At 38.0% G+C, this 24,503-nt stretch overlaps 1 long non-coding RNA gene across 1 annotated transcript in view; it reads left to right on the forward strand.

Annotated features, from left to right (window-relative positions):
- The first annotated feature begins 6,463 nt into the window (after window positions 1–6,463).
- The window catches only part of LOC137850141 (uncharacterized), a 54,181-nt gene continuing 36,141 nt past the window's right edge, over window positions 6,464–24,503 (forward strand). Inside the window, exon 1 of the long non-coding RNA XR_011092296.1 lies at window positions 6,464–6,730. This is a non-coding gene — a long non-coding RNA (uncharacterized lncRNA). The remainder of the gene's footprint in view (window positions 6,731–24,503) is intronic.

A 24,503-nucleotide genomic window follows, 5' to 3' on the forward strand; every position in this document is an offset into this window, starting at 1 on the left:
AAAAAAAAAAAAAAAAAAAAAAAAAAAAAAAAAAAGAGGTGTAATTCTGCAATCTAAATATCTATGCATGCACATATTCTCATACTTGTTCTGTTCATGTCATCCAGAGTAATCCAATACATCGATGAAAGAGAGGTCAGGACTGACTCTGTACTGTGTTGACTCTTTGTCTGCATGCATTTGGAGCCTCACATAAAAGGTTCAACACTACTTTTAGCACCTGCAGACCCCACTGAAATCAATAAACTAGTATCCTTCCACATCAGGTCTGAATCTGGCTATTGCAATCAACTTTTATTAGGCTCTTGCCAGTACCTTTAACTGATCCTGTTGGTTAGAGGGCAAAAGTATGAGCACTAAAGCATAGAGTAGATACATTCCAAGCCACATGTGCTCTATTTACTGTACAGCATGAAATATGAAGTCCAGGATTGTACAATGTAGATAATTTAAACCACGTGTAGATCAGTGAATGTAAAGCTCTGTGTATTTGATCTCAAAACCAATTAGAGCAGTTTGTTTGCTTTGATCTGAATGGAATGCTGCAGTATACACGTTATAAAACTGACTTCCAAAAGTTATTGGGCTAATAAACACTAATAATCTGGATGCTTTGTATTCCTGAGTTCCAAAATGAAAATTGCACAAAAGAGCTGCAAAAAGTTATTGAAGGTGTGACTTTTAAAATTAACCAAATTCTCACAGAATTGCCTGAAGAGGGAAAATTGATTGGAGGGAGGGAGATGTGAGCACTCACGGCAGTGACACCTTTGGAGTTGAGCCCACTTACCCTGGAATTCCTCAGTACTCCAACAAAACCTGTAGTTTTACCTAATTATTAGTACACTTTATAAGGAAGCTGGGTTCTGCGTCTGTACTGTCCCACAGAAATAAGGGACTTTACTTTAAGGTTATTTAAAAGAGGCACGAACAGAAGCAGGCAGGTAACTTAATCAGGCTGTCCTTGGAATATATATATCTGTATCACTCAGAAGTCCGGTTTTGGGGATTAAACCATAAAACCCCAAAAGGAGGAAAGCTTATCTTGTTTCTAAAAGAGCAATTCTGAGTCATTGAATCACCTCAGAAAAACCACTGAGAAAGGCAAGGTCCTGAATCAAGGCATCTTTCACAATTGGTGCTGGTGAGACAGTGGCTCTAGCTCAGAGAAAAGATGAAAGCCTTTGCATTTGGCCTTGGCTGGGTGGGCTGGAGAATAACTATTGGAGCTAGTGCTGGTGGCCTAATAGGCACCATCAACATCTCAATGTAGGTAGAGTCTTTCCTCAGTCCCACTCCTATTAAAAGAAAAAAAATAACATGAGCAACAAGCCAGCATTCTTAGGTGATTCTTTCTCTCATTTTTGTTTGTTTTGTTTTGTTTTGTTTTGTTTTCCCACTAGGAATGGCTTCTCTTTGGAAAACAAACAAAAAAACAAATAAACAAAAATCCTAATGTATGAAATTCTAGATGGAGTAGCTTGGAGCACACAAATATAACTGAGATGCAGATCTGATTAAAGTACTGTCATAAAAATGATGACAGCTAAATGTGACTGCCTCCACAATTTTTGGAGGGGTGTCTTTTGCATAAAGATTTACAAATCTGTGAGGTAGCAAGCACTCTTTGTATTTTTTTTTTAATAGCTGATTCATATAATACTTATATACCTGTGATATCTATATTATAAAGATGGTTCAGTGTATATGCCTGGCACTTACAAATTGTAATGGAGAAAAGATGATTAACTGCACAGCAGAACTCTTTGACAATTTGCTGAACCTGTGTATCACTGACATAAATCTTTCTCCCAAGTGCCCTGACTGTCATTAACTTGAAAAATCAGCCAAGCAAAAACCTTTACAACTGAGTTCATGGAAATAGAGAGACATATTTTGTAGCTATGGTATGCAGCAGACAGCTGGGAACAGGAGAATGCTTGCAGCAGGATAATATGTTTTGCATATTTTTCAATAATACGCCATTTCTTCAAGATGGTATTTATCTGGACCCTTGTACCGTACTTAGCATGGCTTGTTTTGCTGGGTTGTGGTGACCTGCTCCATGGATTTTTTTTTCCCTGTCATTTGCAAGTACCCTCAAATAAAGCAGATGAATTCATTTCCTTCTGTGGCCTCAAAGAGGCCTGTGCTCTCTTTGCTGCTCCTCAGGAATTCAGCATCCATAAGCCACATTCACTTAACTACACTTCCGTCTGAATAGCAAATGCTAATTGCATTTGTTTCTAACCTTTTCCTCACTTGAGATGTTACACAAGAGGATGGGAACCTTCAGGCCAAGAGCTAAAGTATAAATTGAAGAGTCTTGAAGGAGGGGTTTCTGTTTTATGCTTTAAGCTTCTGTAAGTGATGAAACACAGCTTATTCTCAAAAAAAAAATGGCCAGTTCAATAATGGATAGCTTATTACTGAAACATGTATTTGTATTTTGCTAGATTTGTCTGGACCAAACTTGACTGAAATCAAAAGGACGCTTGGCATTGATAGGCTTTGGATGAAAATTGACTAATTAAAATGAGATAAATTATATTAATAATTCAGGCGAAAAAAAATCTAGCTGTAGTCACTGTGTGTGTATCATGCAAAGATTCATAATATGGTTTATTCATTGCATTTCTCCATTTTTGATGTTCATGTGCAAAGACGTTGTTTTTTTCTAGGATCATCTGTATCTTCATTCATATATGTTTTCACTTGCCTTCCTGAACCACTTTATCCAAGAATGGAAATATAAATTGTGTAAGAAATGAAGAGGTTTACTGAGAGGTAGAAAGGAAATTATCATGTTTGAGATGACTTCATAGTCACACAGAGGTGACCTGGACCCTGAAGGCCAACAGGAGGTTGGGATGGGACACCAGCCTCACCTTTTGATTTGATTTCCCCTCCAGTGAAGCACACTTGTAATCCCAGCTACCATGTCTTGAGCTTCTGTGCCTATAAATTGCCTCTCAGTTTTGAGGCACCTCTTCTAAATACATACAAGGCAGTAAGAAGGCATTTTGGGTGCAAGTCTTCTGACCAGATATATATGTCAACAGCTGTTGAGAGGAACTGTTGCCTGGGGATACTCATGCATTTCACTGCATACAAGGAGAGCCTGCATTGTCTACCTCAGGTACAGATGTTGACAATGCAGATGTCTAAAGTTCTTCAGCCTATGTGACCATTAACAAAGGTGATAAAGCACAAGCCTGGATTTACTGGGGACTTATAAAAAGTCGGGATGTCTTCCTTTCCTCTAACACCCTTAATGTCAACATTGATATGCCAGATATTCCTCTATCCGTTTCTCAGCCAGTCACATCTGGGCCATCCCTGTACAACTAGAGTAGCAATAAAAGAAATTTTTCTTTCCTCATCCACACTTCTGTCAGAGGCATAAGCTTGTTGAGGAAAGCAAATTCCAGGTGGAATCAAGTCTGCCTACTCCCATGGAGATGAGAAATATTTGCTTTACCTTAAACTACTCATCCCCCTCCTCTGCCTGTCTGAGTATCTTCTCCTTTTGTTGCTGCTGACATTGAGAACAGGATGTGCAGAACAGTAGCTGCTGCTGTACTTGGTGTCTGTCAGCAACATCACTAGCACCCATTGCCTCACTCCCTATTCCCAACATGATTAGTAGCAAAAAAAGCCTAACTTTTCAAGGGTTTCCTCTGGCTTTTCATTCCAAGCAAGCAAGCCTATGCGTTCCGTCTGGTATACAGACACATTGGAGCTGGGTGTCTGTGTGTGAGAAAAAAATGTAGATGGGAAAATGAAGTTATTTCCCCAAGGACAGCCCGGGTGCAGTTCAGATGCTTGTTCACAAGTATAGCTTACAATGTGCAGATATGTGTAGAGATCTAAACCTAAAAATACTAGATCATACACTTAACTTTAGGTAGAGCAGTAGTTCAACCACTGTGTATCTGCCTCTAAACATGCCATAGTCTCTAAATCATGCAGCTGGCTCTTGCACTGGGTGGCTAAGGAAGAAATGAGAGCTGCTATATGATTTTATTTTGTGTTGGTTTGGGGATTCTAAAGATCATAGGAAATATTTTGATCATTGTGTTTTCCTTTACAACTTTGTGTCACGAATCAAAACCAAAATGTCCATGTAGTCTTTTGGTCCAGGAGCCATGACTTCGAGAAGAATAGACGTTGCCATGAAGATTTCTTATATATAGGTGAGTATAAATGTGTGTGTGTATGTTTGTGTATGTACACAAAACAGAAGATGATGGTCATGATGCCATGATTCATGTGGGGCCAGCCATATGTGGAGATTAAGCATGGGATTGTTTTCAGAAATTTCAGGGCCTACATTATACAGCTAAGAAAATCCTTGGAATCATAGAAGCACAGAATCTCCTGAGTTGGAAGGGACACAAAAGTCCAACTGTTGGCTCCACACAGGACCACCCAAAAACAACACCATATGTCTGACAGCATTATCCAAACACTTCTTGAACTCTGACAGGCTTGCTGCCATGACCACTTCCCTGGGGAGCCTGTCCCAGTGCCTGACCACTCTCTGGGTGCAGAACCTTTCCCTAACACACAACCTGACCCTCCCCTGTCCCAGCTCCATGCTGTTCCCTTGGGTCCTGTCACTGCCCCAGGGAGCAGAGCTCAGCGCCTGTCCCTCTGCTCCCCTCGTGAGGGGGCTGCAGGCTGCCATGAGGCTTCCCCTCAGCCTGCTCTAGGCTCAACAAAGTGACCTCAGCTGCTTCTCATACATCTTTCCATTTCCACCATCATTATTACTGTGATTTGGAGATCCTCTGATAGTTTTATGTCTTATATTGTGGTGCCAAAAACTGCACACGGTACTCAAGGTAAGGCTGCACCCATGCAGAACAGGGAAGAACAATCCCTCCCCTTGACCAGTGCTGTGCTTGACGCACCCCAGCGTATGGTTGGCCCTCCTGTCTGCAGGGCATACTGCTGGCTCATATTCAACATGCCATTGACCAAACACCTTAGATCCCTTTCTGCGGGGCTGCTCTCCAGCCTCTCATCCCCCAGTCTGTCTGTGTATCCAGGGACTGGACCATCCATTGTCCAGAATCTATCACTTGGTCTTGTTAAACTTCATATTGTTGGTGGTTGCCCAGTCCTCTAATTTGTCAATATATCAGTATGGTATTTTGTCATGCATAAATAATGATGTGAAAGGTTGTGGTTGGTTAGACACTGGAACAGATAGCCCAAAGACATTGTGGATGTCTCATCTTCAAGTTGGATGAAGAGTGTCCCTGCTTCTGGAAGGGGGGTTGGACTAGATGACAATTAAAGTCCCCATTGAACCAAAACTATTCCATAATTCTACGATTTTATGATTGTTATTGATAAAATATCACTATTGTACTATTGGGTTCATCAAAGAACAGAGCAACCTGTCAGTTCTGGCTTGCTTACTAACAAATAAACCTTAGAGAAAACCAGAGAGAGAAAAAAAAATAAAATAAATTATAGTGTATAGAGAAAGAGTGAACTTGATGAAAATGCCCATATACAATATAATAATAGATGTCTGTAGCATTTGTTCCTTGGTTTTAGAGATAAAGAAACACACCCTAAAATATTCAAGAAGGTCTATTAAAAGCTATTGACTTTGGAAAGCACCAGGATAGAGAAATTTGGAGCAGCTGAGTTCGGGTGAGGAGGCAAATTCCAGATTGTAGGAAACTGGAATTCTTTAAGAGAAGCAGTTAAGCATCTAAACAAATGAGGCATTTAATATGATGATAAAAATAGATGACAAAGAAAAATGCTTAAGTTTTTCTTTCCATAATAAAAATATACTCTTTAGAATCACTTTTAGGCAGTCACATAACAATATCATTTGAATGTACACACACAAAAAATATATGTATATACACACACACACATAAAGTCCATGTTTGACTATTAGCTAGCACCTTAAAGAGTGACTAATATAGAAACCATTTAGCCTATTGAAGTCCTTTAAGATTTCAGGAAAGCAAATGACTGAACAAGGTAGATGAATTAGAAAACAGAAAACAAGCCTGTTCTTTTGATGTAAGCTATAATTTATTGATGGAGAAGCCTGTGGTAATGAAATAAAGCAGTTTGTTTCAATATAGTTGATGCACAATATAAGTGCACTTTTAACACAGATAACTAGACATAGTTATTGTTATTGATGTCTGCATGTATTTCAGTAAAAAGACAGAAGAAGAAAGCAGAAGGATGCTTCATGTTTATGCACATAATCCTTTTTACCCACAAGGGAGGTGCAGATAGATCTCACACTTGGTACAGATCACCAAGTGACTTAGCATGCAGTTGTCATTACTATAAAGGGTAGGAAACACACTTCAGCCAAAGACTTCTGTCTGTCTTTAACATCCCCCTGTGTGTACAGTCAGCATGTAAGTTCATTTATCAGTTGGAGGTCATGTACAACTCCAGCAGGGCCTGGGGCATTGTGTCCCAATTTAGACTTTGTTAGTTGTCTATAAAAAGTTCAAATGCTTCCAACGCATGCTACTGTACACTAGGTACAAAGGGCCTAATGTCCTGGGTAAATTATTAATCCTCATCTTTCATAAACAAAAATGTTCCGTATTTTTAGTAAACAGGTCTGTAAAACTCAGGGGTAGTACAGTCAAAGGCTTATGAACCCTCCTCCGAACTTTGTCATCTTTGGTGTGGTATTTCCTCTCTCTGTCCAATGTCCTCATGCAAACTGGAGGTAATAATACTTAACATAATTAGTTAATGCTTCCACACTGTTTTGAGCATAGTAATCTCTGTGTAAGTGCTTATCTGTTACTGATACATTGCAATTAAATAGCCCTTACAATGCAAAAGGTTTTTCTGTTTACAATGTATTAGATATCTGGAGAACAAAACCTGGCCCTCGAACATATCGGGCTACAGTTCCAGGGAGCAATCTTGGAAGCAGAGCAAAAAACTTTGTATTTATTGAATCAAATAGATCTGAAGGTAGACTTACAGTTAAGAAAATTCCTTGAAACTTGTCTGGTTACTTTCTTCTTTTTTTTTTTTTTTTTTTTTTAACCTTTCAGAGTTTTAATTTCTTAAATAAAAACAGTCTCACCCCCCCAGCTCCCTTCTATTCTTTCATGGCCTGGTCATCTCCATATTCTGTTACCTTTTTACTTTTCTTGATCGCACTTTTTACTGCCCTTCCTTTTTTCCTTTATTTCTCTATCCTGTCTAGTCCCTTCCAGGAGAAGTTGCTATTGTTTCTCAAGTTACTGACCATCAGCGGATCTTATTCAGGTCACTTAATACGGCAACAGTCCTGTGGCCTGTCTGTGTCTCTAGTTATCTTCTGGCTCTCAATATTGTCTCTTCCTGCTACAACAACTACGCTAGGCTTGGACAACCCCTTGACATGTAATGTGGTATTTACAACAAATTCAGTGAAAGGTATTCTGCAGCTCAGTTGTGTGTTTGATCTTTTGATTGATGTTAAAGAGGTTTTCAGTGAACTGTTCATAGACACATCTAGGTCTCTTCCTAAAGTAGTTCTGATTAATTTAGATTCAGGTGCAAATATCTGAAGTTTGGGATTTTTCACATTCAGAATTTCCATTTGTTTCTTTCCTGAGAAGCAACTCATAGAGAAAGTCATGAAGTTAGTTTCTGCTGAATTATAACTTCACAGCAGTATTTTCTTTAACCTATTTGGTTTTCGTTCCATTTGCAAAGGTCTTGCAAAACCAGGCCAAACAAATCATTAATTAAGAGATTACTGGAAGAGAGGAAAAAGCATGGAAAAAAATAAAAGCAGAGATTATTAAAACTGTCTCCTTGAAATTCTATAAAATATGATGGAGTTCAAAATCTTGTTTTTTCTTAAAAATGTGTCAAAAAAATTATATCTAGTGCCAATGAAAACTGTTGCTTTGGCAATACAGTATGTCATTCAGTCACTAACAAGCCCAGCTAGGTATAAACCAGTAACCCAGCTGTCAAAGGATACATCTACCTCCCCCTTGCAATCATCTCTTCCAAACCTGTTTGTTGATTCCGGTGTAGGGTGTTTGCCTGGGAACTAGTGAATAGATATTCCTTGCCAGGATAATATCTGCAAAAAGAGAGGTTTCAGTTTCATAATTAAATGACAAAGCTGAAAAGACTCTACTGAAAGATAAATTACTTCACTTTTTGTGAAAAGAGGTTTCTAGAATGGATTAATCAATACTAACAATGTAGACTTTTGAAAACAGAGCAATTTCCACAAAAGTCTTACCTATCTGTACCTATCTCTACACATACGCACACACTGAAATACACTCTACATACTGATGCACGCACACACGTATATCTTTTGTAAAGATATCTCATATATTATGTATTTTTTTCTCTCTACAAAATGAAGCAGTCATTTTCAAATGTGTAACAAAAAATCTCCAAAACACTCAGTGAAATTCTGTGTAATCTTTATATGGTCTAGTGTTTTCTTAGGTGTTTTAGGTTTTATAATTTGTAAGGATCAGTATGCAGGTAAATACTAAATCTGACTGAATCTGCTTTGGCATTGAATATATAAATAAACTTGCATGAAATTGTTGTAAGGACAAAATGATCTCTGCTGGTTCTAAAGCAAAATGACATGCGTATGCAAAGTCATGCTGCAGAGAAAGATATTATCAGTTTTAATTAAAAATGGGTCAAGATGGCCAAGTTTTTTCTTTTGGCTGACTTCACTTGCCCTTTCCCTGGCAAAATCTAAGAAACCTTAGTTTTTCCTAGGACACAGCGCGGTCTGCTTTGCATTTCCCAGCTCCCTTTTATGCATTCAAAACAGTATAGAACAAAATTAGCAATCCCTTGCCCCTTCTTTCCTCAGATAATCTGACCCTATTTCTAGGATTACAATTGAAAAGAGATGCCAACAAGCAGGCAGACAAATGAGCAGGAAGATTGCAGGGACCCTCAGGTCATCAGCGTGTGCCTGTGCCTCATCAGGTGCTTGCAAAGGCAGCAGCAAGAGAGTGAGGTGTCTCTGCGGTGTTTCATGAAGGGAAAAAAGTGGAAATTTTCCCCCATAGAGAAGGGTGAGAGGAGGAACTTGATGTCTTTGAAGTCAGCTAAGCATGGCTTAAAGGAGGTGGGTGACAGTTTCTTGGGAAAGGGAAAAGATAGGTGACAGACATTTTGAATACGGGTATGAATAACAGGGAAGGGGGTCAAAGGAGACCTGAGGAAAGAAGTAAATGACAATGATGGTGGGTGGGACCTGGGGTGACAACCACTACAGGGACAGAATGAACAAATCATGACGTATTTGATGCTATTTCCTTACATGAATTCCTCAGTAAATTCTTACAATATCTTGCTATAAAATCAGCACAAGACATAAAGCTGAGCTGTATTGTTCTCTGTATTCTGGAGTCAAACATTCTCTAATGTGAGGGAAAGAATCACTCTCAAATTTGGAGATTTAATCTGATCCACGACTTGTACTTCCCCTGCTGTTTTAACTTTCCTACTTGCGTTGAGCTGGATAATTGAGAAAGGGCTTAAGAAGCAGTTTGTCTAGTACATTACCAATTTGTCTGGCATCAGGTACTTCTACTAGATTCGGATCCTGACTTACCTTCAGGATGTGGGCAAATGACTTATCCTTTTATGTTCTGGCTTCCACATCTTTTGAAATTATTAATTATGCTTGCCTACCTCATAGGAATGTTGCAAGGATTAGCTTGTACAGAGCTTTGAGAATGCTAAGTATGGTAGTTATATTCATTTCATGGAATAAAAACAAAGCACTTTACTCGCTACAATCCCACACTTGAAACCACCACCCATCAACAAAAAGTGACTCATAAGCACAATGAGCCAAGGATACGGTGTTTACTCCTGCAGGTTTGTTTGCACAGAAAGAACGAACTCTGCTTCCGAGTACGCCTGGCTAACCACCTTCCCAGTACAGTTGAGTGAGAAATGGCAGAGTCCAGAGGTGTGGCCCATGGCTGATAGGCAACCCATATTGCACTGAGTCCTTTCACTAGGGAGCAGAGCTGAGCAGGAAACAGAATTGTGGCAAATCAAAGTAGGCAGCTGCAGCAGTGCTGGTTGGGAATCAACTTCAGTGAGTCTTTCACGAATATCATTATTTAGGTCTTGAAAGTAAAATAATTATTGCTGAGAGATGATGTACCTCACCTGTTGTATACACACCTATTGGTGGACTAGAGAGGACATCAGAGATACCAGATTAATAAACATGAAAGGAAGTTTCCAAACATAGAAGAATGAAGTCCTGGTAACCATGGTCTGGGCAAGCCTCAAGACTGGGGTGCCAGCAGGGTCAGACACCACCATGAGCAGTGGCAGTGGGGGCAGGTGCTGTTAGGATGGCTGCTGGAGAACGTGCTGCTGCTGGGGGTAGTGGCTGGGGGAAGGTGTCTGGTCACTGCAGCAGCCTCATGTCTTTGCATGGGTTGTGTGCACACCTAGTCTCCCACCATGTTTCTCATTATGATCCTTCTTTTGTAGATTCATCCACAACCAGATCTTTGGCCTTGGGTCATCTGCCCTTCTAGTACTCTACTCCATACTACTCATAACATCCAGAACCTCAACACAGCTTATTCACCCACCCAACACTTTTCTTCAGCTCTCAGTGCTCCATTCCTCTCCTTCTTTTGCTCCATTTCTGAATCCTGAGCCAGTTTCAAAGTCTAGTGTGGTCTTGGCTCCAGCAGACACTGTGGAGCAAACACAGGACCTCACAAGATGTCAGTTGTATTCAGCAAGAAGACATTGCTGTTGTATCTTCTCTGAACTCATACCATTCAGATACAGTGGTGCTCACCTTGACTCAGGTCATCCTGCACACAGGCAGTCACAGCATATCTGGTACCCAAATTTTCCAAGCAGACTGAGGCCTCCCAGCAGCTGCCTACACAAGCAGAAGTGACAGCTGTCACTGCTTCAGTGGTATACATACAGCCTGGTGTGTTTGAACTAGAGGTTTTCTCTAATGTCCTTGGTCAAGTTATTCCTCCTATATTCACAACCACATTAGTTAAAGCTTAAGAGGTCAGCAAAATCACCTGTTATGACTTCCTGCTTAATGCCAGTCACAGACATAGACTGTTTGCTGATCCCTCAAAGAAGTGGTATCTGCATGAGTCCTTCTTGTTTCAGTAGGTATATTCAAGATGCTCAAGACTGCTCATGTACCCTTGAGGAGTACAATGATCTTGAGATTTAGCACCTTGAGAACGTGCTAAAGGTACAATGCTTCACAAGAATGACACCTCTCTTGTCTATATTACAACCTAGACATACCAATACCACAACAAATATTTGCTGCCAACAAGGCATAGGGGTTAAGCAAATTATTATTCTTTCTTTGCCAGCATATTGCTACCCACCATAGTAACAGTAATATTATTCCATTGGTATTTTACACATATGAGTGTATCTTTTAGTAACCTTGCAGGTTAAAGTAACTAAGCAAATATAAATGATCAATAGTTATTTTTAATGAATGCTGTCTGTTATTGCATATTCTTCCGTCAAGGCACCAGAGCCAGGAGTCAGTGCCCTCACCTTGCTCTGCTACTAACACACTCCTTCAACACATTGCTTATTTTTTCTAATCCTATTACTTAGTTGCCTCAGGCTCTCAGACAGTAATACCTTACAAAGGTTCCCATTCATTTTTTGAACACATTAAGTCATGATGACAACCTCATCGTGCCTGTCCGAGTAAAGATGGTCATGTAGTTTACATTATCTACATATGGTAACAGTAACAATTTGCTTTTTTGTAGTTCTTAATTTATAACAGAAGAGAGTTTTATATTCCAGCTGGAGAATTATCCCATTATCTACATATATCTTTCATTTTTCTCATTTAAAAATACTTTTTCACACTCTTTTTAGTTTTCCAGCAAAACATGGTTAAGTTATAAAATGGTCACTCTTGGGCTGGTCTTCATTAGGTCTAAAACAATCTGACTGCCTTAAAAAGCAAGGCTGTAATTACTGTCTGGAGCCTTTATACAGAGCTTGAACACCAGAATGTTTCCTTCAGTCTTGCTGTGTGCACATTTGCAGCATACGCATGTGTGAATAGAAAACACAGCATGCAGATGTTTGAACTTAATACATATGTTTTGGCCCAAACCTCCTCTCCCTTTAAATGAAAAACTGGTAAGAATGACACATTCAAGTTTAATTGTCCAAAGGGGAAACAGTTTCTCAGCCAAAACAGAGTATTCTCACATCTTAACATGTATTATGCTAACTTCTAACAAATAACTATTTATTTATTTATTTATTTATTTATTTATGTTTAAGTTTGACTGCAGTGGTAATGTCAGTCTATAATGATTTTACATTACTGAGAAACATAACGTAAAAAATTTAAAACCTGCAGTTTACAGTCCAGTTCTCTTAATCAACGGACCAACAAAAAAAGCCTCTTTTAATGTAGACCAGAAAATGCAGCGCATCATAACAGGAAGCCACATTATTTTGCTAGGAAAGCCAAGGTGGGATAAGTGCTGGAATGGGTAGGGTTTGCAGCCTAAAATCCTACAGGAAGTCTATTTGGATGTTCTGTTTACATGCAAACATGGAAATATGCTCTCAAGGCCTTTGGTAACCTCGTCATAATGTTATACTAGTTAATGTGACTACTGTGTGAGTTCAACATCAGCATTGTCCTATACAAGATGTATATTTATAAATAGGATTTAACTTACAAATTAATCACAAGAATAGCTAATTATAGTTATTAAGAATCTGGGCCCTATAACCCCTAATACATTTATTCCTGAGAGAAACAAGTAGCCCTAGGGAAACTGGCAAATCTTGGAGTTCTAGGAAAAGCAATTGCTCTTCTGAGTACTCTTTCCTTGCTCCCTTCTGGGAACAAGAAGCAAAATGGGAGAACATTTTCATGCTGCTTAATGGATCATGCAGTGTCACAAGATAAACACTGACTGATCTAAAAAGGGACAAGCTAGTGCACTGAAAATGGATTATCTTCCCCCCCCCCCCCCCCCCACTACTTAAAAAAGAATGGCGCTTTCTAATTAAAGTTTGTACCATGAAACACATACAAACACACGAAGTTATAAATGACTATTGAAAAGAAAGTCGAAGCAGTGCTTTGCAGTCCATGTGGAAATCAAGGAAGAAGAAAGACAATCCAGGCAAAGTGATAGAAATTGTAAAGACAATGGCAAAAGTAGAAATAATAAGAGTGTTCCCCAAGCCTAAGGAAGAGGAAAGGGGGAAATAATAACAGGATCTTTATTATGCATGAAGATTTTGTGTAGGCTGCACAACCTAAGGACATTTGGTCGTGATTAGCTGTTGCTCACCATCAGCAGATGACTAAATGACTGTAGGTTTCATAAGACAGGATTTCAGTTTAACTTTTTTTTTTTTTTCATCAGTGTTGATCACTGCAGTCTGCAAAAGCAAGTTGTCCTGAATTATATTCTGTAGGTCTCCTAACTGGAGAAGAAGCCCTTCATCGGAAATTGTCAAATCCTTTGCCATTCAGACCAACCTCACTTTCATTTTCAGCAATATTTTGATCATTTTCTCTCTTGTCACTATAACTGATGAGTAATTTGTGTTAATCCATTTACAACAAGAAGGACACTTTATCTTACTATGTGAGGTAAAAAAAAAAAAAAAAAAAGGCCTACTGAGGAGAAAAACCAGCCAACCCCCCAAAACTATACTGGTTATGCAGAGAACTTTAACGGAAGGACACCCTATGACTTTTAATTCTGCTAATACCATGCATGAGGATAAGGGTATTCATTAGTTAAATAAGATACTTTCCAGTTTAAAAGCACATTCTCATTCAAGGGGTGACCATCAATCTTCAAAAAAGCAGAAAAAGTGGCATCTCTGGTCTTCCAAAGAATAGTTGTTATCCATAAAGAATATATCATTTGCCAGGTGGTATTTTTTAGTGTTCTCTGTCTGGATACAGCTGTTCTATGTCAAGTTGGTGATGTGTAACACATTTTTTAAAAAGCCTATTAACACAGTTGTCAGTTGGGTGTAGATGGCTGTGTACTATTGTCTGCCAAGTCTCCCCCTCCTGCCCAATTAAATTTCTTATTGAGAAGACAGAAAGCAAAATGCAGAATCATTATGCAAAACATGCTTTACTATTTACCTGGAAATGTAGGGTCAGGTTATTCTCAAACATGGATGTAGTCCTAGAAACAAAACAAAATAGTTAAATTAGGCATTGTCTCTCTAACAGACATGACACAGAGGAAGACTAGTTTTATATAGGAATTGTGTGCCCTGAAATTAATGATTTTTTTTTTGGAAAACAGGAGGAAGCAGGGTGTTATTTAGAGGTATTCTTCACCAGTTCTTGGGAACCAAATGTAAACAATATTAGCAACCTTCATTTGGAATAGTGTCAAACATGACAGGAAGCAGGAAGAAGAAAAGGCTTTACATATTTAATGCTTATTGACTTTTTCATCAGGTTTAAGATGAATCACTTCAGGATGAACCTACAGATTTGAAAGGATTACTTGTGAACCTCACTTACGCAACTTCAGTCCCCCGCTTTTATCCACTAAGTTGTGTATCCCCCTAATTTTAAACAAGCAAATGCCTGAAGAGCAACTTCATCTGAAACCAAAATGCCATAATATAGCTAATGCAATAATGAACAGATTTTTCGTAAACAAACCTGTTTATCCACAAGTTTCTCTGGAAGAGATCTGAGGATCCAAGTGAATATAAAAACAAACAGCTTAGCTCTTGCTTTCTTTGGGCAAGTCTTTGTTTTTATTTAACATGAAAATACAAGGAACTACATTTTATTGATTTGAAATGGCAACTGCCTCCTCTAGTTCAACATTATTATTTTTTCACAGAATGTGCTGTCTGATTATTTATTTGTTACTGGAAAATGACTGCAGATTTAGCAAATGTAATCACTGACAGCTTCTTGGAAAAGCATAATTTTTCCATGTACATTTAACACCTTCTTACATAACTGGGTTAGCTTTTGTCTGAACAGGAAGTTTCTGACAGACACCGGTTTTTAAATCTCACAGAGCCTTCTTGTAACACGAGCAGAACATGTTCTGAACACCAGGGTCCAGGCTGCCTATGCCAGCCTTTTGAGTGATCTTGTAAGTGTATCCCCTTGACCCCTTCTCCTAACCTGAAATGCACCTTAGTGCTAAAATGGTCCAAAATGGAAAGTGATTTCTCTATTATCACACAGGAGCCTGAGGGACAGTCAGGCCTGGTAGATTTAAAAGGGGGCAGTGAGCCTTTTCAAGGCTAACAGGTGTGAGAGGAGACTGGACTTGCCAGCTTATCTCTCAGGAAGGGGAGCCAGTTCTGTTGTACACAGGGATGGAGGCTGAAGATCACTCTTGATAGTCTTCACAGAAACACACAGACATTTGAATACATATCTAAATTGAATACAAAGGCCAGAGAGAAGACAGTTTTGTGGTTAAATTTCAGAGTATGACTTAACAGATTTGCATATTGTCCCTGTTTTTTTTGCTGTCGAATTTCTATATGGTCACGTGTAAGTTACTTTGTTTGTATAGCTCAGTTTCCCATCTATCAAACAGCAGTAATGAAGACTTTGATTCATATCCTTTATTGCTCCTAGTGTATTTACTGTATCAAGCAATTACAGAAGTAAAAACAAATTTTTTAGATTACCTCTTTGGAGCAGTAAATATCCAAACACTCCCTGACAAATGTTTGTCTAATTGGTAGTTAAAATCTTGTAGTGGAGAAGATTCAAAAACTTATTTACTGATCCTTCAGAGTTGCAAACAATTTAATTTACACCATTTTTATTTTTTTTATAGTAATTTAAGCTTATTTCTTCTTGTCTTGCCATCCTACATATGAATTCATAGAAAGAACCATTAAGTGTCAAGGTCATTATTACTTTTTCATTATTTCTTGATCCTACTTGACATACCTGGACAGAAAAAGTCAGCTCCTAGTATCACAGGAAAATGAGGCAGCAAGTCCCACTTCCTTCATTCCTACTCCACTTCCTTCATTATCTCCTCTTCCTCTCTTTCAATAAAGTATATGCAGAGCCTCCTTTCCTTTAGCATTATTTTTTCCCTGATGGACAATAACATTTGTACCCATTTTCCTTAAAGTATGGGGACAAAGAGAGCTATTGTAACCTAAATAGAATTTAATTTTTAGAACCTAAGTGATTCTATGATTCTAAAAGGTGTTGGACACAGACCTATATTAGGTCTTCCCTCCTATTCACCATACATATTTGCATGTCCCAGGATAAGTGCTATCTTTTCTGCAAGTCAGATGTTAGATTTATGAATCACTTTTTCCCCCCCTTTTTGCATCATGGCAACTAAACAGCTTATTTTGTGTTGCAAAGTGGAGTTACGTTTCCTCTGAGCATTCTGTATACTTGCATTTATTGAATTCTAGCTTGTGATTTGAAGTAATTTTTGTAAATAATTTAGATCATTCAACTTCTATTCCCCCAACTGCTTTGTAATTCTCACTTTTTGAGATATCTAACTAGAAGCATACTTGATTCCATTATTGATGGATTGAATCCAGCTTTCTTCATTTAAACTCCAGTCCATAAACTTAGTAATTTGTCCTCCTAAAATAAGTGTCTGTATTTCCACTAGGCAATAAAGAAAAATAGCTACCTTTGCGAATATCTGGAAGAAGATCCTCTCTGCCTAACCGGTCGAGGTCTTGTTCATGAGACAACAGGCTACTTCTTTCTTTTTGGAGAGAGAGTTTACTTTAGAAGAACTACTTTACTAGGCAGTAAAAATGATGACACAGAAAAATTGGGCACCTGCCCAAAAAAAGTAATTTGAAATACTGAATGTAACTAGGATCAGGATCAGGAGAGCCCTATTTTAATGTCTTCCAGACAATTGTTTGACTAGGAAGCAATTTGTAACTACCTGTAAGTCTTTTTTTTTTTTTTTTTTTTTTTTTTTTTTCTTTTCCCAAGCTTTGTGCAGTAGAATGGTGACATGGGTTTAATCAGAGCCATATTTTACAATTTTCTTCTGAGGATGCCATAGAGGGTAGTTTGAATTTAAATACAAGATAAATAACATAAAATGTCATTTGTAATTAATTCTGAATTAATTCTTTATCCAATAGGCCAGCTGTCCTGGTAAAGGAGCAAAGTAGACTAATGTGTTACAATTTGTACTGACAAATTGATATTGGTTTATCACCTGATTGTTTTTCAATCTCTACAAATAAACTGACTTCTGATATTTCAGAAGAAGGAAAGCAAATCGACTGGCTTGTTTTCTTTTTCTTTTCCTCAGAAGTTCATTCGTTGCTTGCCTTTGGTGCATCTCCTGCTGTTATTCTTGTTCTATCTACTCTTATCTCTTCATTAAAATTAAATATTTTTAAAACTTGATTGCTCTCTTTTTTTTTCCCCTTTTTTCTTTTTTTTTTTTTTTTTTGATAAGGAATGAAATAGAGACATGCTCTGTATCATTTTGCTCCATTAATGAAGTTATGTGTTCCTTTATCTAATGGAGACTCTAGAACTTTTTGACAGTTGAACTGTATGACCGAACTGTAGAAAAATGAAATTTTTTCTTTGCCTCTTATGTTTTGTACTACTTGCTGTGCCCTGAACATTAGGGCTTCTGTAAAAACTGTGTATTTATAATTTTACTATTCCTTTAGACTAATCCTCAGTCATATATTCTTCTTTCACATATATATATATATATTTTATTTCTGTAAAAGTCCTTGAAGACCTCTTAATGCATCTCTAACAGCATGCTGTGACTGTCTTTCATCTCAGATTATTGGTCTTTTAGGATGGGGAAAAAATATTTCTGTGAGTTGGAATTCTGAATGTTACAATAATATAAATAACAAGAACCTTGTGAAGTTTACCCATCTGTACTTGAACACATGCCAAGAGATATCAGTTGGTGTTTTTTTTTTCTCCTATCAGAATTCCTTTGACTTTACTGCAAGTATGATTAAAAAAAAAAAAATGCCATTTGTCAGGGTTCAACCTCTCTGATTTCCAAATCTGTATTTCAGTCTTCTGTACATCTTCACTTGCCTTTACCTGTACTCAGTCTCTTTGAGAGTGAATATTGCTCATGATATGGCAGTGAAGAGAATACAGACTGAAAGACATGGCAGAGGGAGAAGGAATATAATGAAATTTGAACTAAAGAGGGGTATACAAATTAACAGGATACCTTGATGTGAACATGAGACTTTATTTATTTATTGTTTTACACAGTAGGTAGGAAATGGGAGATAAACAGATATTAAGAGTTACTTTGAAACTTTGGTAAGCTCTAGAGTCCCCTTAAACTAGAAACCACAAGGAAAAATAGTGTCTTAAATTCCTGGCTCTTATTCTTTTCCTTAAACTAACTCAAAGCTGTAGTCATGATTTCAGTTCAGATTAGGCTTCAGGATTTAAAAATAAAAACAAATCTGAAAAAAAAAAACAAAAAACAAAAAACAAAAACAAACAAACAAACAAAAAAAAAAACACTTCCCCTCAACATTACATAGCTTAATATTAAATTCAAATACTAAACTTTCGTTTTTAGTAGACTGTGCTTCTTCACTGTAGAAGACGGCTAACTTGAAAAGCCTCACTGAAAGTTTGCTTGACCCTTCCCTTACATATTTATGTGCGCATTTATTATATAGTTAAAAGGCATAAACAAGGACGTGCTGTGTGTGCAAGTTTCTGGAATCTCTTGTTTTCCCTTCCATGGTGCACAAACAAGTCATTTAGGTGAACAAAGTCTGAAAGTGAATCATAAACTTGTGTTGTTGTTGTTGTTTTTCTAAAAGAACTTTCTCTGGTGGCTTTGAGAACAGAGATACCCTGTGTCAGGGCAAAGCACTGGATTAGCACCTAGAATTCAATGGTAGTGCAGAGCTAATTTTTGTGGACAGGCTGACAACATTTTCTAGTAGTTCTGTGCCAAGGATAATGACATTATGGCTTGGAGTCTAGCAGAAAGCAACATTAGACTCTGTTTTGAGGGGCACAAGTAAACAGCTCTGTTTATCGCTATGTTAAGAAATTTGATATAAGCAAATACCTAGCTCTACGTAAAAGCCGTACCAACGAAACCTCAGGTAAGATGGTGGTTTGACTTAACAGAAATGTACTATTATGTTTCAAAAAAGCATTTTTTCTTTAAAAAATAAATGTTTGGGTCATATTTTGATGATTAGATTGACACAAATTCCTTGAGAACTTTGTACATTTCCACATCTTGATCTTTGACACTCACCCCTATGTGACTGCATCTATATTACACCCCTCAGCTCATGGGTCTGGATGTGTGCCTCTGCCATGTTGTAAGCAAGACCCAAGGAAAGAAAAGTCAGGCATATGAGTCAGACAGGCACTGTGGCATGCCCCACCTAGGAAGTCTAGACATGGCCCATGTGCCTAACAGTGCAAAGATGAAGCTAGCAGATAAATAGAGCTCTGTAATTGGAGCTGCTTTCATTGGACTCCAACTTTAAATCAATGTTTAAAATACATTCTTCAAATTAGACTTCTTTTATGGGTCTGTTGAGTCACAGAGACATGAAATTGATTTTACCTTTCTGCCACCAGTATTCTGTGTGGCCTTGGGCAAATCACTTAACCTCCCATCCTTATCTATAAATACTAGATGTTAAGCCTTCCTCTTGCTCAGCATTTTTAATGAAAATAAATAAGGAATGAAAAACCAGGTACGGAAGAAAGGAAGATGAAGCAGGGAAGCAAATGGAACAGATAGAGGCATGTGTGGGAAATAAGAAGTGGACAAGGATGAAAACATACAATAGGAAAAAGTGTACATGCAGAGAGCTTTCAGAGGTGGCTAGCATGTGCTGAGAAGATGTGGACCTGCAAGTCACTTGATAAGGAAAGTGGCAGATGCAGTAGTTAACATCTGCTTGGAATAAACTGCATGTATGTGCAGAGGACTGTTGGTGGGGGAGGATAGCCAGTGCTGCCTGGAAAAAAAAAAACAAAAAAAAAAAACAGCTCTCAAGTGATCAAAGAGTGTTGACTTTCTCAGAGCACAATGACCCTTTGATCTGTGACTCTTTCTGTAGATAACTTCTGGGATAGAGAACTGAGGGGTTAAAAGTGAATAAAGTGACAGAACAGCACAGAAGTGTCCTATGGCTTCAGATTAGTCCCAAGGATCTAGATACAAATCTCCTATGTAAATGAATAGCAAAAGGAGGAATTTTGCCAAGGTTACTCAGAGCCAAAAATCCAGTTGAGACCGTATGTGTAGAAATGTAGTGCCTAAGTTATTCTGATATTCAAAACTCTGGTTCTGAAAATAAGTATTACTAATTGTGCAAGTTAAAAATCATGAGTCACTCTTTCAACAGTAGTATTGAGGATTAAATGCCTTAAGATTTAAACAAATGTATGCCTTATTCTTTGCATTTCTTTCTGATTCTGTAAATCCTGAGAAGTAGCCTGGTTCCAGTTTCACCATTTTTCTGTAATCATGATTTCTTTTTATTTAAAATAAAGGTGAGATTTTCATGCATTCATATAATTCTCAATTCTAGCAGCTAAAGCTTTGGGGAAAAAAATAAAATCATTTACTGTGAACTATGCAATAAGATGTCCTTGGTAGTTAGTTAGCCTCTCTGGAAAATTCTACCCCAGATTTGTTGCTCTTTTCTGAGTGTCCCAGTCTAGATTCCTTACATAGTATGAAAACTGTGGTGAAACTTTGTCTTTAAAAAAACAAGGAAAAGCTCTTTCCATGTAGATTCCTAAGCTGAATTGTTTATGGTCATAAAAATCCTATAATAGTCAGTGGAAGAGTTGAAAGTTGACTATTTGATCACATAAGAATTTTATTAAACTGATTCATGCATGGATTCTCACCCATATTTAGGTAAAAGAATCAATTCTGCCTTGCAAATGGCCTGGGAGTTGAAATACCAAACATTTCAATCAGATTTCCAGGACTTAGTTACATCTGCAGAGCACCATCAATTGGACCCTAAGTTCACTGTGCAAATTAAATGGTGACAGCAATAAAACCTGGAACTTTTTAGAAGAAACCAGTCTCTGCTGGCTCTTAGAAGCTTCAATTCAGATAACTGAAATCAACAAACATTTAAACAAAAGTCACTATCGTAAGATGTTGTCTAATAAGCCTTTGTTGGAATGTCCTGTTCACCCTTCTGAGGATGGAGATGACAATCCAGAAGTCAGCTTCCATTTTCAAACAAGCAGTTCCTTGCCTCCAACCTCATCATTTTCCATAGCCATTGAGTATGTAAACTTTATAGTTCTTCAAAGAATTACACTTGTGCCTGGCTTCCTGGAATTGTCTCCTGCCCTTTCGAAGTCTCTTAGAATCCTTTGTTCTTTTTCTTAGAAGATATTTTATAAGTCTTCTGCTGTTTGGAAGTCCTCTAAATTCCTCATGCGGTAAAAAGGAGCATTTGTGTTAGAACTCAGGAGAATGGCATTGACTAATATACAAAATCCCACAGACATGGATTCTCTAGACTTCCATAAATCAAGTTCTGTTCCTCTTTCTCTGTGGCCATGAAGTCCCCATTGAATTCAATAAGGGCATCCCTTTTCAGGTAATATACAGAAAAGTTTAATAAAACTGAAACAAAAAGGTTCAGAAAAAGAGTTAATCGATCACGTTCAAACTTATATGGATTCAGGAAACATTCAGGTATTTTATTGGTAGAATTTACAAACTTGACAGCTCTATGGTATTTAATTTCTTACTTATCCGAACACAAACTAATACTCTGGAGGAGTAAGTCAAATTTTCAGTGCTTCTGTCTTATCAAGCTTGACTTGCAAATATCATCACTAGATGATGGGAGAGAGGATGTGAGTTACCATATTCAAGAAGTTCTTCATCTAAAAAGTCTAGGCATTGCCACCAACAAACAGATGCATTTTTTACTGATTAAAGCACTGTTTGTTTGTTTTATTGCTTATTTCTTGTTGTGTACTCCAGGGATGCCTACAACAGTACAAAAACAATTGATGCCATTTGTTCTGAAAGTCAATGAGAGGCTAATGGTAGACAGTTTTGGTCCCAAGGCAATCTGAAACTGTTCAGGAGAGAAACCTGACTAGCAAAGAAATCAAGTGATTGTACATGTGCACAACTTGAGACAATGTTCATGGAGGACCACAGGCACCTTAATTCCCTTCTCCTGGTAAATGCACATTTGAGATAATTCACATAAAGTTGTTGGAGATGGCTGGGAACTACTTAATAGTTGTAATCTACTGGATGGTCCAACAATGTTCCAATCCACAGTATACAGAAATTAATGAACACCTGTGATATGATCAAAAATTATAAAGGTATAAAGGATTCCTTGTTCAGTTTCTAATCATATGGTAATTGTAAATGATAAAATAGAAATGATATTAACTGCATGAATGTTCTGTTATCAGCTTTTCCAAAGTTTAATTCATATTCTGAAAGATTTTGGTAACATCAGAGAAATATGTGATGCTTTTGAGTACTTGCAGAGAATGGGCCACTCTTTACATTTCATAGCTGAAGTATTAACTTTGTGAAGTCATTTTACTTGTTTAGTGTGTGTGTCCTGGATTCAAATCATAGAATCATTTAGACTGGAAAAGACCTCTAAGATCATCATGTCCAACCATTAGCCTAGCACTGCCAAGCCTACCACTAAACCATGTCCCTAAGAACCACATCTACATATCTATTAAATACCTCCAGGGATGGTGATTAAACCACTTCCCTGGGCAACCTGTTCCAATGCCACACAACCTTGTCAGTGATTTTTTTTTTTTTTCCCTAATATCCATCTTGAACCTTCACTTGCACAACTTGAGACTGTTTCCTCTTTCCTATTGCTTGTTGCTTCAGAGAAGAGAATGACCTCCACCTCACTACAGCCTCTTTGAGGTAGCTGTAGAGAGTGATAAGGCCTTCCCTGAAACTCCTTTCTAGGAAAAATAACCCCAGTTCTCTCAGCTGCTCCTCATAAGACTTGTTCTCTAGATTCCCCACAAGCTTTGTTGCCCTTCTTTGGACATGCTCCAGCACCTCAATGTCTTTCTTATAGTGAGGGGCCCCAAACTGAACACAGTATTCAAGGCATTGCCTCACTAGAGCTGAGTACAGAAGGAGGATCACTTCCCTAGTGCTGCTGGCCATTCTATTTCTGATACAAGCCAGAATGTTGTTGGCCTTCTTGGCCACCTGAGAACACTGCTGGCTCACATTCAACCAGCTATCAACCAATACCCCTAGGCCCCTTTCTGCCAGGCAGCTTTCCAGCCACTCTTCCTCAAGCCTGTCGCGTTGTATGGGTTTGTTGTGCCCCAAGTGTAGGACCCAGCACTTAGCTTTGTTAAACCCCATACAGTTGGCTTTGGCCCATCTTTTGCTATACAAGCTGAGAGTAGGAAATAGGACATCAATGGATTGGTGCATACATGTATGTCAAGTTGTCATGTTTGGGCTGGAGGGATGGAACAATGACACCCACCAATATTTGAAAAAATTCATTCAGCAGCATAACAAATATTTTTAAGATGTATTTATTTTCCTGTTTGTTTGTTCAAACGAGTTCTGGCAAGCATCCTGGCAACTTCTAGGGGGCTCAGCTGGCAAAAGGCTTGATTCCATGAGGAAACTAACCAGAGAGCTGAATGACAAAAAGGGTCTGTAGGTGATACAGAAAGGCTTCCTCAGTAACTATTTCAGAGAAGGAGGGAAAATGAAAAACTTTTTGTTTGATCATAGATTTGTTTCCAATGCCTGGAAGAGCAGCTATGTTCAGAAATACCAGGAAAATTGAAACACCGTGGATCTTCCTTCAAATTCAGAGAAATGCAAGCAGCTGTTTTCTAATTTACTTTAGCATTCAATTCAGAATAAATGATCCTGGAGCTATCTAAAATCTGGGTAACTGTCTGCTTCTTGTTGCATTAGATCCAAGCAATAACTATTCAAAAGCTGAAACTGAGAGAGAGACAAACCCATACACCATATCATGTTCAGAATGTCCAAGAAGAGCAGTAGAGACTAGATACAGAAATATTCACTTCACCCTACTGAAATACAGGGAAGCCTCCATTGAATTGATACTATTGGTATCCAAATTTAAGAATGAGATATAGGAATTCTACCATAGTTTTGTAACAGCATTATTGTCATTTTGGAGGGATGGTACAACAAACCCAATTTCCATGGTAGGATCCTTACCTTTCACATAAACTTGGAAAGTCATGCTCTGACCTATAACTGTACTGTCCCTTACATATTTTGAATTTATTTGGACTGGTTTGTCTAAGTCTCATGTAAGCTCACAAAATGAACAGATGTTCTGTATTTGCCTATGGCCTTAAATAGGGGGTCTTTAAATAAAGTTTTCCAGGTTCTAGAGGTGCCATTGAAATAACTAGATTCTGATCCTTCCTAGCAGACTATAATCTAATCATG

The sequence above is a fragment of the Anas acuta genome, chromosome 1 (assembly GCF_963932015.1).
Source record: "Anas acuta chromosome 1, bAnaAcu1.1, whole genome shotgun sequence".
NCBI lineage: Eukaryota > Metazoa > Chordata > Aves > Anseriformes > Anatidae > Anas > Anas acuta.